The 22,131-nt window shown below is 35.0% G+C and overlaps 1 protein-coding gene across 2 annotated transcripts in view; it reads left to right on the forward strand.

Moving 5' to 3' along the window:
- Positions 1–22,131, forward strand: part of LOC143240188 (tubby-related protein 3-like) — a 109,627-nt gene that overhangs the window by 18,717 nt on the left and 68,779 nt on the right. The window lies entirely within an intron of this gene.

Here is a 22,131-nt window from a genome sequence, read left to right on the forward strand (position 1 = left end):
TATAATTAATTATAATAATGTTTCTCGAGGTTGTAAAAAATGTTCACCCCATAACAACTGTTGGTATAGAATAATAGCTAGTATAATAATATTCTGACTGGCCTGATGAGCTATGGATTGTTTGTTTGTTTTTTGTTTCGCGCAAAGCTACACGAGAGCTATCTGCGTTAACCGTCTCTGATTTAGCAGTGTAAGAATAGAGAAAAGGCAGTTGGCCATCATCACCTACCGCCAACTATTAAGCTTCTATTTTCTCACCGAATAGTGAGATTGGCCGTCACATTTTAACGTCCCACGTCTGAAAGGGCGAACATGTTTGATGTGACGGGAATTCGAACCCGCGCCCCTCAGATTACGAGTCAAGAGCCCTAACCACGTGACCATACTGAGACGTTTTTGAATAACCCATTTTATTGGAATCGGTATTTACTTATGTTAAACAGGAAGGAAGGTTTCTACACTTTTTTATACCTTGAAAAATACTTAAATTTACAAAACAATATTTCAAAATAACTGCAGTTTCATTTGACGTTGAAATTAAGCCATTTGCTTCTACATCTTGGTATAAAAGTAGTGCAAAACTTTCAAACTTGAAAACGAAAAAAAATATATATAGTTTACCGGAACTGTTCTTCGTTACTTTTTTACGTTTTAACATAAATATTCCATTTCGATTGCCCAGCATGGCCAGTTGGTTGGTTTGGTTTGTTTTTTGGATTTCGCTCAAAGTTACACGAGGACTATCTGCGCTAGCAGTCCCTAATTTAGCAGCGTAAGACTAGAAAGAAAACAGCTAGTCATCACCACCCACCGCCAACTCTTGTGCTACTCTTTTACCAACGAAAAGTGGGATTGACCGTCACATTTAAACACCTCCACGGCTGAAAGGGCAAGCATGTTTGGTGTAACGGGGATTCGAACCGCGACCCTCGAATTACGAATCGAGTGCCTTAACCACCTGGCCGTGCATTGTTTTTTGTTCAGTTATTTTATAAGGAAGTAACATTAGTCTATCTGCTGTGTCCACCGCAGGGGATCGAACCTCGTATTTTAGTATTCCCAATCCGTAGAATTACCGCTTTATAACCGAAAACAAACATTAAAAGTTAATAAAATAACGAATGTTTGTATCTATCTACTTCTAAAATATAGAATTATCTGTGTTTTTTAACAAATTGTTTGATTATTACTTCGCAAAGTTTTACTAGTGAAATAAATTAATAAATTATGTAATACAGCATTCGTTATAGGTCTACATTTTCAATTATCCTAGTTATTGACAATGGTAATGATTTGAAATTTACTGGTGTGTATTTTCATTTTGAGGTGTTAATGATGAATAATCAATGAGCTTTTGCCGCAAAAACCTACCACCAAAATATTAAATGAGCGAATCAAAAATCTAATTATTATTAACTTCTGATCAACGCATGCTACGTAACATAAATGAGAACTAAAAATGAACCTAGCAATTAATATAACTAATTACATTTCTCGGTTTTATTAGGTTTATTTAACGTCATTTAATAAATAATTATAACGATCAGAATGCATTAATGTTGCATTTGGTTTCTCTCAGTGTTAGGGATACTTTCGGCCGTAATCCCAATAACGCTTCTACGATTCCAAGCTGCGGACCAGAATTTTACGATTGATTTAGCCAGCTTAGAAAAGTTAACTTACAGCTATACATCAAGTTAATAACATAAAACAGTCATAACAAAATATGTAAATAACAATATATGTGTTAACTATTTAATCAATATTCTTAATGAAACTAATATTAAAGTCAGAATACAATTAGCTACATACTTATATATTTAGGACATATCTTTTATAATACATTTATTTGTTCAGACGTATCGGTTACGTGTTTCTTTTTACTTACAACAAAATAGGTGACCAGAAAGTGCTTACTAAAACATTCTAGTTGTTAAGTACGGATCTTAAATATATATTGAAAAATAACAAAGAGAAAAAAAAGGCAAACAGAATTAACACGAGAAAATATCAAGTTTTGAATAAAATGAAAAGTTGGTTCATCATTCTAATGTGATTCCTCTGAGTGTATTGTATTGTGTTCATTACCTGAGAAGACAGTAACTTCAAACAGCTGTATCGGTTTACCACTCATGTATTTTCCTTACCTCTTTCTGGGCACTTTGTACTAGGAAAATACTATAAATGTACACATACAAACCTACCCTTTGGATGGCTTCTAGTTTGATGGTTATAAAAGATTTGTTTGTTTGTTGTTAAGCTACACAAAAGGTTATCTGTGCTGTGACAACCATGAGTATCAAAACCCGGTTTTAACAGTGTGAGTTCTGAGACTTACCGCTGACTTCATTGGTGGAGGAGGGCAGGTTATAAAAGAAAAGTACAGAAAGTGCTCGCAGCTGTAAGGAAATAAAGCTGTAATTTTGAAGTTAAGTACAAAGCAACACAATGGACCATTTGTGCTCTGCCTACTTCATTGGTGGAGGAGGGCAGGTTATAAAAGAAAAGTACAGAAAGTGCTCGCAGCTGTAAGGAAATAAAGCTGTAATTTTGAAGTTAAGTACAAAGCAACACAATGGACCATTTGTGCTCTGCCTACTTCATTGGTGGAGAAGGGCAGGTTATAAAAGAAAAGTACAGAAAGTGCTCGCAGCTGTAAGGAAATAAAGCTGTAATTTTGAAGTTAAGTACAAAGCAACACAATGGACCATTTGTGCTCTGCCTACTACAAGTACCGAAAACCCAGTCTTTAGTGTTGTAAACTCGCAGACATACCACTATACCACAGGATTGGACATTATAGAAGAGTTGTGTTTTTGAGCATTAGTAGAGATCGACCAGTTGGAGTTTCGATGGAGAAGATAAGGATTTTTTTTTGGGGGAGAGGTAAATTTTAAAAGAAACCATTCAGTTACTATTCATTAACAAACTCTACTCGAGGTGGTTTTACTATTTACTAAGATATATCCAAATATAAAAAAAAAAATATTACTATATTGAAAGTTTCTGTTCAAATTCAGAATGCTCTAAATTTAACGAATTGGTTTTGTCCAGCTCAGGAAAACTTAAATTATATTCACTTTACAAAATAATATATCTTGCATAGCTGGCGCCCCCCAGTGACAGAGCGGTATGTCTACGGACGTACTACGCTAGAGGGCGCTCAACTCGTATTCTTAGGGTCGCGGGTTTGAATCCCCGTCACACCAAGCATGCTCGCCCTTTCAGCTGTTGGGGCGTTATAATATGACGACAATCCCACTATTCATTGGTAAAAGAGTAGCCCAAGAATTGGTGGTGGGTAGTGATGACCAGCTGCCTTCCCTCCAGTCTTACATTGCTAAATTAAGGACGGCTAGCGCAGACAGCTCTCGTGTAGCTTTGTGAGAAATTCAAACCAAACCAAACTCATATACAAATTCACTCATAGTATTTTTCTATCAAGTTATTGTTGTTTGTAATTAAGCACAAAGCTATACAATGGGTTATCTGTGCTCTACTTATCAAAGGTATCGAAACCCGTATTCTAGCGTTGTAAGTATGCAGACGTACTGCTGTGCCACTAGGGGCTCTTCTTTGAATGAAGTAATAAGCTAAAGCATTACATTGTGATTGAGCGTGACTGATAGCCATGTCAATTAACTTGTTCGCTGAAGGTCAAAGTTGAGGAAAAAAATATTACATTCTCCCTTTTTCTGTAATCTCTTAACATGAAAATAAACATTAAAATAATGAGATATAGATGTACAGCTTTCGTTTCAATACGAAAATATACATGAAAGTATTGAGACATAAACCTGCAATTTTCGTAAGCAGTGTTTCTTTGCCTACCCTTTTTCGGTGAACACGATGTATAACGGCATTTAAATCTGGGTAGTGGCGGCCCGGCGTGGTCAGGTGATTAAGGCACTCGACTCGTAACATGAGGGTCGCGGATTCGAATTTCCGTCACACCAAACATGATCACCCTTTCAGCCGTTGGGGCGTTATAATGTAACGGTCAATCCCACTATTCGTTAGTAAAAGTGTAACGAAAGAGTTGGTGGTGGGTGGTGATGACTAGCTGCCTTCCCCCTAGTCTTACACTGCAAAAGTAGGGACGGCTAGCGCAGATAGCCCTCGTATAGCTTTGCGCAAAATAAAAAAAAACACACAAAAAAACAAACTGGGCAGTGTCACAATTATTTTCCAAATTACGTTAAGTATCTTGTAACATTGAGTTTTAAATTTTTTAGAAATTAACCTAGAATTGCAAATTATAACACCTCAGTGGAAACTTAATGTTGACAACTATAGTTGTACTTTTAATAATTACACAGTTTCCAGTATGTCTACTTTTATAGGTGGTATTAATTTACTCTCAACTATTTAAGTTTGTTTTTTCTCAATAAAGTGTATAGAAGTTTACAACTCTTTCTCTATTGACCGAATGCAACCTGCTTAAACATTAACACAATAAAGTGTATAGAAGTTTACAACTCTTTCTCTATTGACCGAATGCAACCTGCTTAAACATTAACACAATAAAGTGTATAGAAGTTTACAACTCTTTCTCTATTGACCGAATGCAACCTGCTTAAACATTAACACAATAAAGTGTATAGAAGTTTACAACTCTTTCTCTATTGACCGAATGCAACCTGCTTAAACATTAACACAATAAAGTGTATAGAAGTTTACAACTCTTTCTCTATTGACCGAATGCAACCTGCTTAAACATTAACACAATAAAGTGTATAGAAGTTTACAACTCTTTCTCTATTGACCGAATGCAACCTGCTTAAACATTAACACAATAAAGTGTATAGAAGTTTACAACTCTTTCTCTATTGACCGAATGCAACCTGCTTAAACATTAACACAATAAAGTGTATAGAAGTTTACAACTCTTTCTCTATTGACCGAATGCAACCTGCTTAAACATTAACACAATAAAGTGTATAGAAGTTTACAACTCTTTCTCTATTGACCGAATGCAACCTGCTTAAACATTAACACAATAAAGTGTATAGAAATTTACAACGCTTTCTCTATTGACCGAATGCAACCTGCTTAAACATTAACACATCTTCTCTTTAACAATATCAGTTACGTGTAACAGCTTGGAAAAATGGTTTCAATGACTGCCGACGCTCAAGAATTAATTTGAAGAAATCACTTAAATTGTACAACCATGTTACTTGATATACTGTATGTCTTTATGGCTAAATAAGTCTGTTATCTGGACACTTCAGGCCCTGCATGTATGTGTAATTTGGTAACGTTTGGAATTCAATGTCATTTTATACATATGCGTTGACTTTTTTATGACCAAGTGCTGCACCGTGTGTTTCTACAGTTATTTTTAAATATTTCAAATCACATTTCTACACATCACTGATCTTAAACATATACCAACTAGTCCTGTAGTAACTGCATCATAAGAGTTATGTGGTTATTATTTACATAATAGGATATACATTTGGTATATATTTTAGCCGCTATCAGTTTTTAATAAACTGAATTCGGGGATCAGAAAGTATTAACCAATTTTTACCTTCTTTGTACAGAGAAACCATGAGTGTACACTTTGCTTTATGGCGACTTAAACCATGAGTGTACACTTCGCTTTATGGCGACTTAAGCCATGAGTGTACACTCCGCTTTATGGCCACTTAAAAATAACATTTCCACATATTTGTTAAATATGAGAATTTTTTTCTTTTAACAATTCATTTTGGCTACTATGGTATTAATCTCGACAATAAGCAAGTTCAAAGTGCGTTTTTGCCTTGATGAATCTACTGAAGTTTTGTGGCAACCAAACCACTATATCATGGATCCATGCTTTAATTACGATATTACATATTAGTTTACACAGAGAGGTACTTCTACCTTTCATATTCGATATTCCCCCCCTTTGTAATTGACCGATATACGAAATGCACGTGAAACATTCTAGCTGGGTGAACCGTGGAATCCTGATTACATTATCTTACCCATTCAAATCTAAAACAGCAATTAATAGAGAAGCCTTACTGTTCCTTTGAATGTGATTGATATAAGTTTTATATACGAGGCTTAATTTGCGAGGGAGAACGTAAATGATATCTCAGTGACAGAGAACAGACGCTTTTGTTGGCAGAAATACCATTCATCACATTGACAGTTGTTTTTGTAGGCTTTGTTTTCACTTTTACGCATCGCTTAGAAAACGGAAGTGGGTGAAATAACTCCAACATGTGGTCTGGTAAAGTATATAGAAGACTCTAGGAATTCCTTAACAAACAGTAACATAAATTATTTTGTTTTCCCATAGTCATCTTGAGTCACAAAAGAAGGCATTATAAATTAGTAAGCATTTCCATAACCAAATAAAAAATATTTATTTATTTGAAAATACCTATTTGGACTTTAGAGTTGAATATCTGTAATCGAAAGGAAGTTGTAAGTACTGTGATGGAACTCGCATTCCTGGGAAGTTGCGACAGGCTTAGCACGCTAGCGATGAAACCATTTTTGCTCACAATGTTAATCACGCCTCAAAAGTTAAAAATAACATCAGTATTATAAATTACGGAAAGACATGTTGAGAGAGGATGATCATATAGAACAAATGGCTATTTGCGCTAGCCGTTCCTAATTTTGCAGTGAAAGACTAGAGAGAAGGCAGCTAATCATCACCACCCACCGTCAACTCTTGGGCTACTCTTTTACCAACGAATAGTGGGCTGACCGTCACATTATAACGCTCCCACGACTGAAAGGGGAAGCATGTTTTGTGTGATAGAGATACGAACCCGAGATCTTTGAATTACGAGTCGAGTGCCTTAGCCACCTGGCCATGCTGGACCTACAAATAAATTAGGAACCACAAAGAAGAAGATAAACCTGGAAGGCCTCAGAAGAGATGATCAAAAGGAATTAAATACGATATTTAAAGGATAGGGTTACCAGTTCAAAAAGAGCATGCTACTATTTAAAGGATCGGAAAGTGTAGAGACGTTTGATTGTCAGGACATAGTCTTATCTGAGTGTTTACGACACTGTTTCTTTTCTAATATACGAGCAAAGCTTCACAAGAACTGGTTAACGCTAGCCATCTTTATTTTCAAACTGATAGACGGAAGGGAAGACAGCTGATCAACAGCACCCACCCCGCCCATTGAGATTCTCTTAATAGACCAAATAATGGAATTTGAATGACAATCTTGTAATGCATCCACATCCCGCTATTTTATTATAATCATTTTTATGGTGAGGAAACACAAGACACCGATCCAGAGATACACAGCCCGACACACTAAAGACTGGGCCAAGCTTGGCCCTCTAAAGTAGCTGGGTACTAATGGGGCTTGGCTCACAATCTGAGGGGAGCAGGTTCGAATCGCCCTACTATTAAATATGCTCGCCCTTTCAGCCATGGTCAATCCCACTATTCGTTGGTAAACAGTCGGCAGTAGGTCGTGATAACTAGTTGCCTTTCCTCTAGTCTTACACTACTAAATTAGGGACGGCTATCGCACATAGCCCTCATGTAGCTTTGCGTAAAAATTCAAAAACAAATCAAAGCCTTCAAAGTAAACACTGTTTAACTAGTTGTACCGTATAACCTGATCAAATGGGCAAAAATTATTTAACTAGTTATACCGTATAACTTGATAAACATGGACACAGACTGTTTAACTAGTTATACCGTATAACCTGATAAATATGGACACAGACTGTTTAACTAGTTATACCGTATAACCTGATAAATATGGACACAGACTGTTTAACTAGTTATACCGTATAACCTGGTCAAATGGATATAATAGGAGAAATGAAAGCACTTGTTAATTGTATGTGATGAAATTAGATCCGATTATTTTCAAGTCGAGCAGACGAACATTTTGTTCTTCCTCTTCTAAAAGTTAACATTCTAAAAACATTTTGATCATAACAGATTCACAATTGTTTATAAGAAAGATAAAAAGTAGACAGCATGGGGATTTCAACCCGCAATTCCATTAGTCGGGCAGGTGTTTCAAACGACTCGACTGACCATATCGGATGCCACAGATGTCAGTTCCTTTTCATTGGTTATTCAGGAATAAGTTAGTTTGTTGTGCTTTTCAATAACCAATGAAATGAAGACAAGCTTGTATTAATAATAGTCTCAGTAACTTACAGTACTTCATATCAAGTTACATTTCTTGTTAAGTGTCTTGCTTTGTTTGTTTGTTTTTTAATTTCGCGCAAAGTTACACAAGGGCTATCTGCGCTAGCCGTCCCTAATTTAGCAGAGTAAGACTAGAGGGAAGGCAGCTAATCATCACCACCCACCGCCAACTCTTAGGCTACTCGTTTGTCATCGAATAGTAGGATTGACCGTAACATTATAAAGCACCCACGGCTAAAAGGGCGAACATGTTTGGTGTGACAGGGATTCGAACCCGAGATCTTCAAAGTGCGAGTCGAACGCCCTAATCACCTGATCATACCGGAGCAGACAAAAACTTAAGAAACAGTAACTTAGCAATAACTAAGCATTTCTTTCCTATTTTAATTTAAATTTAATTTAAAAAACCTTTCGAGGTACGAAGAATATTTTAATAATACAAACAGTAGAAAATTATAATGATATAATCTGTTTTATATAGGGTGGGTCCTTCAGGTTCTCTGTGCTCAGGGCTTCAGAGTTTCATAATCTGACCCTGCTTTGAGAACGTGGGCGATTCATAGCAGTGACAGTCAAATTTATCTACGCGATCAGACACCACTTTTCATCGTGGGTACAAATACAGATTTAAGAAAAATTACAGTTAAACTTTGATATAACAATCGGATTTTAGTATATTTTAATTTAGGTGATGTTGTATAAGCTGCCTTTCACGTAGCTATCAGTTTAGAATTATTCATAGTGTAGTTTTGCGTGAAAACTGCAACTACAACTGAAACAAACAAAATGCTTTGAAAGGACTGATTTCGAAAACTGACACTATTTAAAAGTGTTTATTCATGGTATATGGAGATCAAACTAATGATGGAAATTGTTGTTATTGTCTGTTATTAAGCATAAAGGTCTATCTGTGCTGTGCCTACCAGGGGTATCGAAACCTGGTTTCTAGTAGTATAAGTTAACAGACAAAATGCTATGCCATCAGGGAGGGCATCATAAAATTATTAGCTCATTTTGGACTAATACCTAAAGTATTCAGAGGAACTACGAAATGTTAGCTTCTTATTTCATGGTGTACACATGAACATGTTTCCCTCAGCCAACAAAAACGAAACTAGTTGTATGTAGAAAATCTGGATGAAAAATAGCAGTATTTTAAAAAACTGTTACTATAGTGGTGAGATTAGTATAAAGTAGTTATCATGGTCTTCGTAACTGATACGTTATATACGTACGATCACACTATATGATATAAATATCAGCTCACTATGTAGTATAAATATGACAAACTATATGATGTAAATATCAGCACACTACATGATATAAACACCAGCACTCTACATGTTATAAATATGACAAACTATATGATGTAAATATCAGCACACTACATGATATAAACACCAACACTCTACATGTTATAAATATGACAAACTATATGATGTAAATATCAGCACACTACATGATATAAACACCAGCACTCTAAATGTTATAAATAAGACAAACTATATGATGTAAATATCAGCACACTACATGATATAAACACCAGCACTCTACATGTTATAAATACGAGAAACTATATGATGTAAATCTCAGCACACTACATGATATAAACACCAGCACGCTATATGATATAAATGTGAGCATACTATATAATATAAACACCAGCACACTATATATGAGGTAACGTTTGCTGAATAAATCCATTAAAAATTCCGTGACATTTTAGGACTTGAAATAAAAAAAAACAGTTATTTGATCATCGCAACAACAAAAAATTTTAGGATTTACAATGTACAGAAGGACGAGTGTAGAGAGTTTTCTGTCATATTGTTAAAAATTAAAGAGACAAAAATTCTAAAAACAGACAAAAGTCTCTGGAGGAAAGAAGAAGCTTTATACTGAACGTAGAAAAGTAAAGTTAAATGAATTACAGGAGCATGAAAGCCGGATTTGAAACACGTGGTTGGCAGAATTAAACTAAAGCTAAATAAAGGAACGCATACAGGTATTTAGTACCACGTTCCGGCTGTTAGAAAGCAGAAACACTTTCTTCTGAAAGAGTGACAGTTATCCTTAACAGTCCACGTTTGTAATAGCAGGGTGTGTGTTGTGCACTTGGAAGTGAAACTGTTCAATGTGACATTGTGAAATAACCTCGTTCTCAGGGAGGTGTTAGATACAATACAGTCACTTAATGAAACCGGTGTTAACATACGCACTATAAAAGCAAGACCCAGGGCTGAATTAGCAAATAACATATTTTATGAACTAGCTTATATATATACGTATAAAAGCTATGAGAGACGGAGAATGAGATATTTGCACCCACCACAACCATTAGAGCCGAGCGTGACCAACTAGATAACGTTTCAGATTTCGATTTCGAGGATCTGTTCTTCGCATTCCGTTTTCAAAATATCGTGATTCATACTTTGGATCCGTGGGCGCGTTATAAGAGTAGCAGTCGGACCAAAGTATTAAATTAGAGTAGTCCAAGAGTTGGCAATTGATGCTACTGACTAACCGCGTTCCCTCTAGTCCATCGGTTCAAATTAAGGACCGATAGAGCAAATAGTTCTTATGTGGCTTTGCGAAAATTTACGAAACAAACATAAACGAAACCGTTAAGCTTGAAACAAAGTAGGGAAAAACTACTTTATTATAATATATCGCTTTTCTGGAGTCTTATCAGTAAGGATCTGATAACTTCGACAAGTAGTCTTTAAGACGATTTTTATTTTCTTTATTTGTTAAGTATTTATAAATGTAATAGAAGTCGTTTGTTAGAATAACAACAAAAAAGGAATAATTTCGAAAATTAAATAATCTTACCTAATCTGTTGCTGTTACTTAGGTCATCCACAAGTTGATGCTATAAAAAAATATACTTTATTCGTTTCTCTTGTAAGATCTCTTGATGATCATAAAATAAAAAATATATTTGCTTTAAAGCAATAGAAAGGTATGTTAATATTCAATAAATTAGTTTAGAAAATTTAAGTTCCAAGAACAGCAGTTCATTTATCTAAAAACTTTTTTTCAGAAACTGGCACAACAATCTGTCAGACTCAGTTTTATCTCAGGTTCACTCTTGTCGAGTTGACACGAGAATAATCGAAAATCTTTTCACTCTTCACTGGGTTGTTGTTGTTCTTATTATAGGCGAAATAAGATGAAATAACACATTGCACCTCAACGTTTTGCACGTATTTCTCTAGCTGTTTGTTTTTCAGTACTTTCTGGCAAAGATTCGTAAGGGCTATAAGACAATAACCGATCCTGATTAGTAAGTCAACAGACTTATACCGCAAACCCTCGGGTTCCTCTTCTCTAATCTAATAGCTGGTATGACTACCACAGTTATATCACATTCCCAAAGTGCGGAGTATGTGTAACAAGACGTGAACCATAAATCATCGGGTTCACAGTCTGTGCAACCAAACAACTTGTCTCTTCCTAATTATATCTAAAGAAAATTATCCAGATGATGTTGTTGTTTTTGAATTAAGCACAAAGCTACACAATGGGCTATCTGTGCTCTGCCCACCACGTTAATAGACACCCGGATTTTAGCGTTGTAAGTCCGCAGACATACCGCTGAGCCACTGGAGGGCTCCAGATGATATAAAGTACTTATAGACGATAATTTTTGGGCAGCCCCAAATTAAAATATACCCTCCCCACACACACATATTTTTTTTTGTTTTTCTTTGGAATTTCGCGCAAAGCTACTCGAGGGCTACCTGCGCTAGCCGTCCCTAATTTTGCAGTGAAAGACTAGAGGGAAGGCAGCTAGTCATCATAACCCACCGCCAAGTCTTGGGTTACTCTTTTACCAACGAATAGTGGGATTAACCGTAACATTTTAACGCCTCCACGGCTAAAAGGGCGAGCCTGTTTGGTGCGACGGGGATCATATACATATATATTCATATTAAAAGCAGAACAAATGAAACAGTTAAAGTAATACGTGAATTAAAACACATGCTAAGATATCGATCTAAACGTAACTGCTAGCAAGCTGAATAACTTTTTACCGACAAAGCAAGCACTGTAAAAATAATTAATTTGTTAACATGATTGATCGATGAATAAACTAACATAGCAATAAATTGTAAATGGTTTGTTTGTTTTATTTGTTTTTGAATTTCGCGCAAAGCTACTCGAGAGCTATCTGCGCTAGCCGTCCCTAATTTAGCAGTCTAAGACTAGAAGGAAGGCAGCTAGTCATCACCACCCACCGCCAACTCTTGGGCTACTCTTTTACCAACGAATAGTGGGATTAACCGTTACATTATGACGCCGCCACGGCTGAGAAGGCGAGCATGTTTGGTGCGACGAGGATTTGAACCCGCGACCCTCGGATTACGAGTCGAACGCCTTAACACGCTTGGCCATGCCGGGCTAATTGTAAATGGAGAAGACAAGCAGAGAAATCAAGATACATTTAGGGATCATAAAACTGTGTAATGACAAATATTCGAACATGACGTCTTTTTGTTTGTTTGTTTGTTTATTGAGAAGCTATATAATATGCTACTTGCACTATGTTCTGCCACTAAGGATCGAATCCTGGATTTTATCGTTCTAAGTCCCTAAACTTACTGCTGACCCACTGGGGTATTTGAACATTAAAATAATGATAGTAAAAATTATCAGTATAGAATCAGAAATCATAAAATTAAAATGAAGGTTGAAATTGTAAATAAAAAAGAAAGAAAATGTATTAAAAACTGTTCACATGATTCAAACACTTCACCCTGCCACGCCTTCTTACGTTATTGGATAGTTCTGAGTGGTTGGAGCAGAATGCTTTGTTTAATATTTACGGTCGTTATTCTTAAGCAATTTATATAGTTTGTATGAAGTTTCATCACAGTAACTCAGATAATATTGTTAACATCGTTAACTGTACTGTCCTTATACGAGCTTCCACAACGAAAAATTTGATGGCACGTTGGCTGCTGACGGAGTTTTTTGCTCAGTTCCAGAGCTTATCATGTTAGATTAGTTGTGTAATACACAAAGCCTTAGTCGGAACGCGACTTACTGATACTGGCATAATGTGTTATATACCACAATAATTTATAATATATATGTGTAATATTAACTAGCCAGTTTATAGTCCATTATTTTATTTTATTTTCTTATATAGTTGTTATTACTAAATAAATACCCCCTAATAACACAATGTAGCACAAATTTTGTTCCTGAATAGTATGTATTATTTCTTAATTACTTATGCTGTAAAAGTACAGAAAATGGTCATTATTCCCTTCAAACTTTGCTTTTGTGACCTGGATAATGAAATTTAAAAAGTAACCTATTTCCTATGTAAAATTTGCACATTTTCATTTACATAAGATTTGAATAAAACAACATATGAATCGAGATGTACATCTATTTATACTAACGTTATGCAAAAATGAATAAAAATGTTTAGAAGTGAGTAGGTTTTCGAGATTTGCAACTGTAATGTAAATCCCTTTCACGTATAAACCCCCACATATTGTCTCCCATCAGATTTTCGTTATACGCTCCTTGGTAGCAGCGTTCAAATTCCAGTATATCTTGGTGGAAGTGCTCGCCTTGCTCCTCTGAGTATGCTCCCATGTTCTCATTGAATTTATCAAGATGAGCATCAAAGATATGGATTTTCAGGGACATCCTACAGCCCATTTTGCCGTAGTTCTTTACCAGAGTCTCAACCAGTTCCACATAATTTTCGGCCTTGTGATTGCTTAAGAAGTCCCGAACCACTGCGACAAAGCTGCTCCAAGCTTTTTTCTTTCCTTCCTACTGAGCTTCTTGGGGAATTCTGTGCACTCCAGGATCCTCTTTATTTGTGGTGCTACAAAGACATCAGCTTTGGTCTTTGCCTCAGACAGCTTAGGGAGGAAGTTTCGAAGGTACTTGAAGACTGCAGACTCCTTATCAAGAGCTGTGACAAGTTGTTTCATAAGACCCAATTTTATATGCAGTGGTGAGAACAACATCTTCTGGAGGTCTACTAGTGGATCACACTTGACACTGTGCCTCCCCACAGAGAACTCGGTCCGTTGTGGCAGTGTTTCCTGTTGTAATGCGCTGCAGTGTTCCTGATGTCCCAAAGGCAAAGATAACAGGGAAACTTGGTAAAGCCTCCTTGGATACCCGTCAGGAATGCCACCATTTTGAAGTCTCTGATAACCTCCCAGCTATACTCATCATACTTCAAGGCAGATGCTGCCACAAAGTACTTTTTTGCTCTTGTCTTGATGAATTGGCCACATACATAGCAGAATGCGTCTGGAGAATGCTTGCAGCTTTTTAATACCATCGCTGATAAAATCAGACAGGTCTGTGTGTTCACTTAGGCAGGTAGAACTAAACTGAAGTGGTGAGTGGTGAGCCCCTGTATATATATTACTATGGAAAGTTCTAGAAAATTCTAAAAGGTTCTTGAAAATTCTCGTAAATTCTACAACATTCTAGAAAATTCTTGTAAGTTCTACAACATTCTAGAAAGTTCTTAAAATTCTTTCAAGTTCGAGAAAATTCTCTATCAGCTACAAAGCACTGAATCTACCTGGAATGTTCTGGGAAATTGGTAAGATTGAAAATTTCATTACCCAGGTCACAAAAGCAAAGTTTGAAGAGAAAAATAGGTCTTTTCCACTTATTTTAGGCTTAAGCAATTGGAAAATAACACTTTCTGCCCGGGAACAAGAAAAAGTAAAAATTTTGTTACATAGTGTAATGAGTTACATATTCGCATGTACTCCAATAATAACATATAATCAATGCAGAATGAAACTGTTAACAACTGAAGTGTCGAAATCATCATTAATAATAAAGAATTAGAATAGACTAGCTTAGACCGTAACACACTGTACTTAAAGAAACAGGTAACTTGAATAATTGTGGCGATCAAATTTATATATATTCAACATTCATTGTTAAAATCAATATTCGGACCAAATGATTAACGACCAGGAAAACCCTTTTTCACCATTTTTTATTAATTAAATTGATATAGTGTTGACTGAAGAGAGAAGTACTGCGTAAAAACATCGTTGTTGGTAATTAATCACAACTTTATGTTTCAATTGTTTGGGCTTTACAGCCTTGTAATCACATCTCTGCCGGCGTCTTTTCCGGGCACGAACTAATTAATGAGCTGTTGTTTATAAGTAAAATAAAAGGCGGGATGCTGTATTATGTATACCAGGTGAATGTTCCTTAAATACACAGTATCTATGCGTTTATTAAAATTACTCGGAAATACCAAATAACACAGGCCTGCGAATTTAAATTTCATAAAAGTTGTCGTTTTAATAAAGGATTTTCCATAATTAAGTTACGCAGAAAATAATAATATTTTTTACCACGTAAGGATTTTTCTACACATCTGGAACAAAACTCTGGATCAAATTATTATTTCGTTTATTTCAATAAGCATTTTAAATTATTGTGTTTTATATGTTTAGGTTTAGAACGATCGATAAAACTCTCACGTTGCGATTGGTCTAGAGAAATCTATAGCCAGTGGTTGTCAACATTTTAAGCATAACAAAATGTGACCCGATTTCAATGAAAATGAATCTCTCTTCTTAAAGTACATATCACGTTTTGTGAAAAATCTCTACGTGGTTCAGAAAAAAGGATATCATTTTCGAATTGAATGTAGAGAATTACTGTAAAACGTGTAAAAATTTCAAAGCAATAAAATTGTCATAGGTCCGTGTAACCATTCGACTTGTTATATGTATATATAATAGTTTCACGTGTCTATATCTTCAGAATGTTATATATAACCTTTATTAAGTTGAATAAAATAACGTCGAATAAGATACCACCAACTGAAATGGATCAACTTGATTATATGGACTTTTCTAGCACTACAACACTAAGTGATAAATAAACGTGTTTACTTTCAAGCGTTTTTATTAACTTAAATGATTACTTAAATAAAACATATCCTGGTAATAACGTATAATAAAACATAGCATATACACGGAGATCTTTCTCATTTTATTTTTCTATTATTCTACATTGTGTTTTAAAGATTTTCCTTTGTTACTCTTTGCTAAACTTGAAATACATTCTTACTTTAACAATTACGAATACGAAATCTTTTTGACAAAACTTATTACACCTTACCTGACTTTAATCATGTGTAGCTGCAGGTTTAATAATAATAACATGGAATGTTTGGTTTTTCATGAACCATCTTGAACGTATATAAACCTTCGTCTCTATCTTTATTACCCAAAATTATATCATTACTCCTACGTTTTCTTTCCTTTCCGTAATATACTCTGTATACAAAGAGGGTGGATGGGGGACTTGGAACAGTTTAAAAATAAAGAAAAAAATGTGAGAACAGCAACAGAAGGGTTGAATGTATGTAGCTACAAAATCACAGAACAACCAGGACCTGTGGACTATACTGGATTCTAGAGGAATCGACATCGTGGGTGACATTTTACTGTAATCCAATGGAACCAACGTTAAGGGAAGGACCAAAGTAGGACCTCTTTAAGATCGATACTGTACGGGATTTCAGCATAATAAACATTAAGGATAACACTCTACTCCATCTCAGTACAATCGACATTAGGGATAGTACTATGTACTGTATTCCAGAGGAGCCGACATTAAGGATGCCCCACTACTTTATTCCAACAGAATCGATGTAAAGTGATATTTTATTGGATTCCAGTGAAACCTACTTTAAAGATATTACTATAATGTGTACCAGTACAACTGACGACACTGATGATAATGGACTTTACTGGATTCTAGAAGGATCGATGTCAAAAACTGGAATTTTCCGAACTTCAGTGAAGCCGACGTTAAAGGCGGCTCAGCACTGAACACCCTTAGGATTTACGTTAACTCCACTATACGGCAGTGGTTTTCTAAATTCTTGGGTTATTAACGTCAACGGTATTAAACTTTTGAGGAACAGCTTCAAGGAAAACTTTTGCTAGACTGTTAGAAGACTGACGTTGTGGGTGAAGTGTTTTTTTATTAGATTATTTGAAGATCAGCGTCAGATACGAATTTTTATGAGATGCTAATAGAACCGACCTGGTGAATGACGTTCTACTAGATACCTACGTGAAACTTAATGTCAAAGGTGACTTTCGCTAGAGTTATGAGAAGTTAATGTCAAAGGTGATATTTTTTAGACCTCTGGGAAGTAAAAGTCAATGACGACGTTTTGTTAGAGTTATGGGAAGTTAATGTCAATGGTGACGGTTGCTAGACTTCTGGGAGATTAAAGTCAATGGTCACGTATTGTTACAATTATGGGTGGTTAATGTCAAAGGTGATATTTGCTAAACTTCTGTGAGATCAAAGTCAATAGTGACGTTTACTAGACTTTTGAGAGAACAAAGTCAGTGGTGATATTTTGTTAGAGTTATGGGAAGTTAATGTCAAAGGTGATGTTTGCTGGACTTCTAGGAGATCATAGTCAATGGTGGCGTTTGTTCAACCTCTGGGAGATCAGTCGGCATTTTAGTTTTTCGGAAAAGCCAGCGTCACAGGTAAATGTTTTGTTAGATTCATGGGACAAGGACTGGCATGGCCAAGCGCGTAAGGCGTGCGACTCGTAATCCGAGGGTCGCGGGTTCGCGCCCGCGTCGCGCTAAACATGCTCGCCCTCCCAGCCGTGGGGGTGTATAATGTGACGGTCAATCCCACTATTCGTTGGTAAAAGAGTAGCCCAAGAGTTGGCGGTGGGTGGTGATGACTAGCTGCCTTCCCTCTAGTCTTACACTACTAAATTAGGGACGGCTAGCACAGATAGCCCTCGAGTAGCTTTGTGCGAAATTCCAAAACAAACAAACAATCATGGGACAAACTTCAAGGGTATCACTCTATTAAAATCCTCAAAGATAAGGATTAAGGATAACTGTTCTATTTGGGTGGTTGGGAACCAACTTCATATTAGAGATTCTGTTTTTACTGAACCAGGGCCATTGATGGTTTTCAGTAAATTAGTGAATGCCAATTTGTCATTTCCTGTACAACGACAGTTGGTAGTTTGTCATTTCATTCAGTAATAAATGGCAGTTATGAGTTTTAATAAAGTAATAAATGACAGCTTACCATTTACATTAAATTAACAAGTGACAGTTGGTCATTTAAAGTCAATAATAAGTGGCAGTTTAATATTTTTGGTAAAATCATGAACGAACATTTGTGATTTAAAATAAACTTTGAAGTGGCAAACAAGTTACAATTTGTTAGTTTCTGTAAAGTTAAAGATAAACCCGGTTTTAATTACTTATTCAAAAAGTAGATCTAATTAGTTTATCAAGTTTTGCAAAAATAAATCCACTGAATCGAGATTAAAATGAGTAAAAGGGAGTTTTTCTGTTGCCATAACCAGTTGGTTTCAATACCTCTTTAGGTACCTAACAGTACTTTCGAGGTACGTGTCACAAGCTTATTGTTTTAACAATGAATGTTAATGCGTCCTAAATAATTCTCATGGGTACGCTGCCTATAGAAACTCAGACATTTCTTATGAAGAAACGAGCACATGTCCACAAAATATTTTCAGTGAAGTTAATGCCTTTATTATAAGAGTATTTTATTAAATACAGGATTTATAGAATATTACAATCACAGATACCGAAATATATGAGTCCACTTGTCTTTTGCTTAACGTTAATTAAGCCTTTTTTTTAGTAAATCAAAAATCAGAACAAAAAGCGCATAATCTTGAAGGTGTTGATGTATGTTAAACACAGATATACTGTAAAGGTTTATCTGTTTTTATAGGATTAGTGTTAGGTTAGCACGTATAATCCAAAGTTTGAAATAAAGCGTTTATTTCCCTGCATTTCTATATCGGAACCAAGCAGTTATTATCTTGATTACCAAGTCGAACTACATTCTGATCAAATTAACCTACGTCGTTCTCTGTAACATAATAGAGTTAGATATTCAATTTGTTTGATACACAAGCGTTTGTGTTCTTTCTGTTCTCAGTTACGAACTAAGAATCAGATTTCATAAACTAATCAACTTTTAATTACATTTTGAACTTAAAAACAGAACTGTTGTTTGAAGGAAATTGAACGTTAATTCGATTACTAACGATTTTGAGCTTAACATTATTGGGAGAATATTAACAATATTAAGGATAAAACTGAAATTCACACCAGCAAATAATTTTTTATTAATATTTGTATAATGTTATTCGTATATTTAAAAAACGGAACAGATATATCGAATTTTTCCATGAAGTATTGAGATGTTTTTATTTTTGTTGTTTCTAGCACAAAGCTACACAATGATCTGCTTTGTGCTTTGTGCAACCCCGAATTTTAACGTTGGAAATACCACCGATCCACCAGCGGACGATCGGGACACACTATCTTTTAAACACACTTGGAGAGAACTTAGTGTTTAGCCTGGCAGGCTGTGGATCTGCAGGTTAAAGGCTCATGTCCCGCTACAGCAAACAGTAATCAAACTTCACACTTTAGGATCTTGTCTGCGTTATCAGAGCAGCAGTCAAACTCACTGTTTATTGTAGAGTATTTCGAGAGTAGGCGATTGGTGTTGTTGACTATTGGCTTTTCCTCGAGCCTGTCAGTTCAGAAATAGGAACAGTTAACGCTGGTAACCTTTGTATTGTTTACGTAAATGTCAGACACAATCAATTAATCTGATTATATTATATTTTTAGAAATTATACGTTTATTGTTCTTGTGTAACAAAAAAGATTTCCACTGTATATTATTACTCGTGAGGTTTTCATTACATTACTGTTACTACTGAAAATATTATTTCTAGCACCATTTTTACTAATGCTATTCTCACCAGAAAACACTGTTTCTCACTTTTTGGGCTTGGTATTCGGCATTATTGAAAGAGAAAACTATAATATAGCTTGGAAAGTTTTTTCCTGTAATAACACACACACGTGTATGTGTGTGTGTTAATATGTCTGTGTGATAAAAGTGAAAACTGTCTCTTTGGAAACAAGGATGTACGGTCTAGATACCAAGTACAACATTAACTTGAAATCTGTAACTAAACGGCTCGAGAAAAGTCAGAGATAAATAGCAGCTAAGTTAAGTAAAGTGTTTCAGTAATAAATCAGGCAAGAATTTGAAGGAAAGACGTTCGTAGTTTGTCACTGAGAGATGTCACTGGAGAAAACTATTGTCATTGAAAAAAATATATTATTCAAACAAACCACATCGAACATGCATACATAGAAAATATTTATTTCTTTAATACATCGTTGTATACTAGATATAAGACATTGCAGTAAATGCTGGTTATAAGAATTGCCTTATTAGTTAAAAAAACAATAAAAAACATTCATTTGCATCAGGGAAACCAGGGACAATAACCACAAATACGAGCATTATTAATGGACAATATTTCTCTGTTAGAGTTTCTCGAGATAATTTAGTTCAGCTTCTTTTAAGAAGCTTATATATCTGAGCTACGAACAAGTGCAGGATAAAGATGATCTTTTCATCTCTGTCTTTGTATGCTGTAAGATAAAGCCATTTGGTTAAATAGAAATTTCTACAGAAAGGAAAAATGCTTCTAAGTAAAGAAATATATGAGGTAAAAATCAATCATTTGTTAACATCTAAAATAAATTCTGATGAACTATTTCTACTCTTAATAGACAGATGCTTCCTATCATCTGATTTCATTTTTAACTGATCAGTTACAGGGAAGCTTTGGGTGTTTTAGACCTTTACAGCGATCCTTGTGGTAACATGGAGCTGCTGTTAAACATTAACCAAATCAGGACAAATGGAAAACTATTTCCATTTCGTTTACTTACTATATGTTGATAGAATATACCTGTTTTCCTTCTTGGAATTTGCGTTTTTGGCGCTCAGTGGCACAGCAGCAAGTCTGCAGGCTTACGATGGTAAAAATTAGATTTCGACACTGTAGGTGGGCAGAGCACAGAGAGTTCACTGTGTAGTTTTACGCTTAACAAGAATCAGACTAATGTGTGTGTGTGTGTTTTCTAAAAATATATACCCTGAATTATCCACCTCAAATAATACGTAAAACAATCACCTCCGATGAACATTATCTTCTGATCAGAGCCACCTATCTACTGTGATCAAAAGTAAAGATAATCCAGTAATTATTTATAGCTAATTAAACTTACATTCTTTATATTCTTCCTCATGAAAATTAAAACGTTTTATTTACATCATTTGGATACCATTTGTGTTAATAATATTTTCGGGCTTGTTTATTTAATAAATAGTACTACCAACCATTGTTTATTTACCAAATAATACTCCCAATCATTGTTTATTTACCAAATAATACTATCAATCATTGTTTATTAAACAAATAATACAACCAATTATTGTTTACTAAACAAATAATACTGGCAACCATTGTTTAGTTAACAAATAATACTACCAGTCATTGTTTACTAAGAATAATACTGTCAACCATTGTTTATTTAACAAATAATACTACCAGTCATTGACTATATTGAATACTACCAAGTTTTGTTCAAACTTGTTCTACGTAATGGAGGACACTCCACTTAACAAGTTACGAATGTAAATTATAATTGCCTTTAAAATGTTACGAATAATACTGTCAATCATTGTTTATTTAACAAATAATACTACCATTGTTTATTAAACAAATGGTATCGCCAACCATTGTTTACTAAAGAAATAATACTACCAATCATTGTTTATTAAAGAAATAATACTACCAGCTATTGTTTATTTAACAAATAATACTACCATTGTTTATTAAACAAATGGTATCGCCAACCATTGTTTATTAAAGAAATAATACTACCAATCATTGTTTATTAAAGAAATACCACCAGCTATTGTTTAATTAACAAATAATACTACCATCCATTGTTTATTTAACAAATAATAATACCAGTCATTGTTTATTTAACAAATAATACTACCATTGTTTATTAAACAAGTGGTATCGCCAACCATTGTTTATTAAAGAAATAATACTAC

Source organism: Tachypleus tridentatus, chromosome 13, assembly GCF_004210375.1.
Source record: "Tachypleus tridentatus isolate NWPU-2018 chromosome 13, ASM421037v1, whole genome shotgun sequence".
Classification (NCBI taxonomy): Eukaryota; Metazoa; Arthropoda; class Merostomata; order Xiphosura; family Limulidae; genus Tachypleus; species Tachypleus tridentatus.